The sequence below is a fragment of the Temnothorax curvispinosus genome, unplaced genomic scaffold (genome assembly GCF_003070985.1).
Source record: "Temnothorax curvispinosus isolate PA1 unplaced genomic scaffold, ASM307098v1 QBEX01009000.1, whole genome shotgun sequence".
Taxonomy (NCBI): Eukaryota; Metazoa; Arthropoda; class Insecta; order Hymenoptera; family Formicidae; genus Temnothorax; species Temnothorax curvispinosus.
In genome coordinates, this window is record NW_020218780.1 from 1 (window position 1) to 5,189 (window position 5,189).

A 5,189-nucleotide genomic window follows, 5' to 3' on the forward strand; every position below is an offset into this window, starting at 1 on the left:
ATAAAAGAGGAAATGGTAGATATGTAACACATATTGCTTGAAATTCAATCAATTAAGTAACATTCATATCTTTTACACAACGTATGAGTTATGTACATACTTTTCAGGTCCACGTGGAAGTGATTTTGTGGAAATTAGCAGTCTAGTATATAACATATAGATGTTTGTAATCGCAATTCATAAGACTCAATGCTTTAGCATTTAGAGTCAAATGGCGTCGAATAATGGTCATAATGTACACTTATCTTATTACATAATATAACATAGCTACATGCAATTTTCCTAACCTGATTCTGTGTGTGAAACATTATATGTATGTACGCGTTTCTTTGTGTGGTCGCATAGTTGTAGAGCCAAAATGGCGGATAATTGTGATATTTTATCGATCTACTTTAGACTTAGACTTTAGGATGCGCTATTAACAAGTGAACGCAATAAGCATAATTCCGTTCTTTCTTTTGCTATTTCCGTCATTGCACATCTGCTTCCAGACAGTTAAGCCTGGTTTTTATATGATGCCCGCATGGCCACGCGCATGGTATGTAAATTGTATCCTTATTCTGTGTAATAAAATTGTATATTGTGTTGCCATATTAATTTGCAATAGTTATTTAAATTAACCACAAAAATACATAATAAAAAAGAAAATAAAAACGGACCTAAAACTAACAATAAAAGAAACAAAAAAATTGTACAGACAACATCACTTATCTACTCTCTTGGCATACACCAAACAGAAGCGTACAAATGCTTGAACTTCATTTCTAACATCCGCACTATTTAAGTGCTTCTGTAATACCAATTTTATTGCACAATGTGACAAATCTATCCTTTAAGGCTCCTGGTTAGTCACCGTGGTCATATTGAATTTCTTGCTATTGAGGCGAGAAATTACCCTATTTTGTCCTACGTGGCATTCTCAAATAAAGACATTTCAATAAAAAATTACTTTAAATCATTTCAGAACACTTCTAAAATTGACGGGGGACTATTCTTTTCCCTCGACAATAAACAAACAACCATAAAACGAAGCCTAAGCATACGAGAAAACAAGCCGTTTGACAACTATCGAAAGGAATGGAAAATGTTCCTCCGCATATGTATTCCTTGCAAATCTTACTCCTCGGTCAATTTTACGAGTTTCACGAATACATTAAATATTACAGCACAAGTATAGAGCAAATAATAACGACATACCATGCAGGACAAAATAAGTTGTCAACATGTCACAAAGAATAGAATTCTCCATTGGAGAGAGTTCTTATTTCTACCGCGATGGTACGTCGCCACCGTCAATGCGGAGTTCTCGGCTCAGGGGGACCAAGAGCCTTAATAAAAAAAAAGATTTTCTAAAGATATCGGTTAGTTGGTCTTCGCTTAAAACATATCTTATATCTATTTCTTCGTTTGCATATTTTTCGCGTATAAAATAATACCTAGCATCTGTATGTTTCGGAACTCAGTTTTTTTTAACACGTTTAATTGTACTCTAATTGTACTGTAATTGTCAATACAAATGTTTGAAACTGCTGTATTTAACCCTTTAGGGGCCACACATCGATCTTATTGGAGTAAAATGTTATAATTTATAAAATAGTCTTAAAAGACGTTCCTGATGAGTCTTTTAGTTTTTTTAGTTTTTTTGTTTTTGTTTGTTTTTTGTTCTTTTTTTCGTTTCTGTTTTTTTTATGTACATAATTATGTACACAGGCCCCTAAAGAGTTAAGTAACCAAGGTCAAATAAAAATCCATCTCCTCTGGACACTTTTACAATAAAAAATAGAAGATAATGATGATCGTAATGATGATCACACCATCTTTGTGTATATAGATTGTTTATTTTATAAATTTGTTGCGCCTAAGCTCGCTCGCCACAGATACAACGTGCCAGTTGGATATCTTTCGGCATGATAGTGACTCGCTTAGCGTGAATAGCGCACAAGTTCCTATCTTCGAAAAGACGTATAAGGTAACGCCTCGCTAGCTTTTTGAAGAGCCATTACAGCAGAACTTTAGAAGTAGAGGTCAGTCTTGAAATCCTGAGCGATCTCACGGACGAGTCGTTGGAATGGCAATTTACAGATAATTCCGTACTTTCTTCACTTATGCAGAATCTGCACACATCAAAATACCCGACGAAAAAAAAGTCATTTTCATTACAGTTCCAAATAACACGAAGGTAACCGTTAGTAAACTGTCAGTCGACAGAAGAAGTCTAACGTCGGCTTCAAGGTTAGACTGAATGTTACAGGATGAAGTCCATCATGGTGCACAATTCGCGCAGTACCTCCTCTTCTCGAGTGCTCATCAACACGTGTTGGTATTTGAGATATTCTTCTTCAATCTCAAGCGGTATCACTGGTCCCTCGTGTAAGTGTTACTGTCTTGAAGAAGCCGTTTGGTAAAACAATGCTGAGACAGTTCTTATACACAGGGTCCCACCTGGCGACAACGTACTTTCGGATCTCCGACGTGCTGCTGTACGGAACAGGTTGCTGAAGAAAACCCGTCAGTCTTGGAGAATAAGCAACAGTCGTTGAAATAGAGATAATGTATCTCTCAGCGTCTAAGGAACTTGCTGGACAGGATCTGCTTTACAAAGGTTTGGGTTTGATTCAAACAGCACACTTGTATATATGTCGGCTTCCTCGAAAGATATTTTTCTATCACATCAAGCGATATCCTCGTGTAAGCGTTACTGTCGTGCAGAAGAAGCGAACCGTCTGGTAAGACAATGCTGAAACAGTTCTTATACGCAGGGTCCCACTTGGCGACAACGTACTTCCAGATCTCCGACATGCTGCTGTACGGAACATGTTGCTAAAGAAAACCCGTCAGCGTCTTGGAGGACAGGCAACAGTCGTTGAGATAGAAATAATGCGTCTCCCAGCATCTAAGAAACTTGCTGGACAGAATCTTCTTTACGAAGGTCCGGGTTTGATTCAGACAGCACACTTGTATATATGTCGCCTTCCTCGAAAGATATTCTTCTTCCATCTCAAGCGGTATCACTGGTCCCTCGTGTAAGTGTTACTGTCTTGCAGAAGAAGCCGTTTGGTAAAACAATGTCAGGAGACAGTTCTTATACACAGGGTCCCACCTGGCGACAACGTACTTTCGGATCTCCGACATGCTGTTGTACGGAACAGGTTGCTGAAGAAAACCCGTCAGCGTCTTGGAGGACAGGCAACAGTCGTTGAGATAGAGATGATGCGTCTCCCAGCGTCTAAGGAACTTGCCGGACAGGATCTTCTTTACGAAGGTCCGGGTTTGATTCAGGCAGCACACTTGGATATATATATATGTCGCCTTCCTCGAAAGATATTTTTCTTCCATATCAAACGGTATCACTTCTCCCTCGTGTAAGCGTCTTGCAGCAGAAGCGAACCGTCTAGTAGAACAATGCTGAGAGTTCTTATACGCAGGATCCCACCTGGCGACAACGTACTTTCGGATCTCCGACTGTTCCTGCTGTACGGAACAGGTTGCTGAAAAAAATCCGTCAGCGTCTTGGAGAACAGGCAACAGTCGTTGAAATAGAGATAATGGGTCTCCCAGCGTCTAAGAAACTTGCTGCACAGGGTCTTCTTTAAATAGGTCTGGATTTGATTCAGGTAGCACACTTGTACGTCGCCTTCCTCGAAAAGCTTGAAACATGGCCCGGCCGGACCCGGTCTCGATCTCGGGCTCGACGAGCTGCTGGCCGAAGAGCAGCCGGCGCTATGTCGTTCCAGATTCGGGCAAGATCTCGCGGCACCCGGTCCAGACCCTTTGAACTTCAACGAGTCCATGCTCAGACTGCTGTCCTCACCGTAAAAGCTGCAAGTATCAACGGGCAGTCCACGCCGGAATGCAAACTCACATCGGACGGTAGCTGGGGCGAGCTGGTGCTGGTGATCCCCTGCCGCATCGCGCCGTCGTTCACAGACAGGAAATCGTAATAAGGCACTGTGGAGGAAGTCCAGGCCAACGATGGACGCGGCCGCTGGGCTGCACGGTAAGGATAAGTTCTCCGTTTCAAACTCCGGACCAGCCTGCTCCTCCTCATCGTCATTTTCCTTTTCGGGCTAGCTAAAGCTGTTCTCCAGAGACGGTATGTCGTCGACAGAGGCGGTGGCTATCTGAGGGCTTCCGGTCACGTCAATTTACACCGATGGCGACGAAATATGATCGTCGCTGTGGTATTGCTGCCTTGTTGCCTCTAATCTGAACAAGGATTCCTCGATCCAGGATAAGAACTTCGCTATTGATTCGCTCGGCGAGGAGGAACGTGTCTCACCGTTGTTCAAGTTCAAGGAATCGTTGAAGCGACGACGTAGCATAAACTTGCGGCGCCAACTGCTGCCGTTATTGTTTTACTTCTTCGTCGGCGACGGCAAGGAACGCGGAATCTGATGATTTTCATCCTGTCGTTCGATAATACTGTTGTTGCTGTTCAAAGCGACCATTATTTCGCTCGACAAAATCAGCGTTCGCGCCGGGCGAGGGTTCAAGATCAAAATAATCGGTAGTGTCCGTGCTGTTACCGCCGGACTCCCAGGCCTCCTAGTCAATGTATCTGATAAAAGAGTTGGAACGCTGGTCACCTAGGAACCAGGTGTCGGTTGCGCTCGCTCGCGTTGGACGTTCTGCGGGTGAGTGACAGGATCACGTTGTTCAGCAAGGACTTGCTCTTTCCCGTCGACAGCGACGCGACTGCACAACACGCGCAGATATGGATGATGTGTACGCAGCCGTTGACATATGTGCGCTAGTATAATACTCGCAATATTTGACAAATAGTTTACAATAGTTTACAAGCCAGCCTGACTGACTAGGTATTCGACCCAAATGTTTAGGTAAAAACATCAAATAAATTTTTAATAATAACGCAAATTATTACTTATTCCAAGATAACGGTACTAAAGCGATTATTCAATTAAACGTAACTTAAAATCTAAATTTGTATCTTTGGACCACAATCACAATGTGTGTGACTTAAAGACTAGTATTTAATTACCATTAATTCACAAATTACTACCCTCTCTCCTAAAATATAATTTTTTTTAACATTTTCACCAATTTAATCCAAGGTTTCATTCGTCTTCAATTCGGAGACAATATAAAATTATATAGTCTAGGTAACATTAAATCCAAGAATATTTTGCACTGCATATTTGTTCTTGTAAAATTGTTAAAATAAAATATGC

The 5,189-nt window shown here is 41.5% G+C and overlaps 1 pseudogene; it reads right to left on the reverse strand.

Moving 5' to 3' along the window:
- Positions 1-2,559: 2,559 nt before the first annotated feature.
- LOC112458565 lies at positions 2,560-4,628 on the reverse strand (annotated as a pseudogene).
- Between the last annotated feature and the right edge of the window lie 561 nt (positions 4,629-5,189).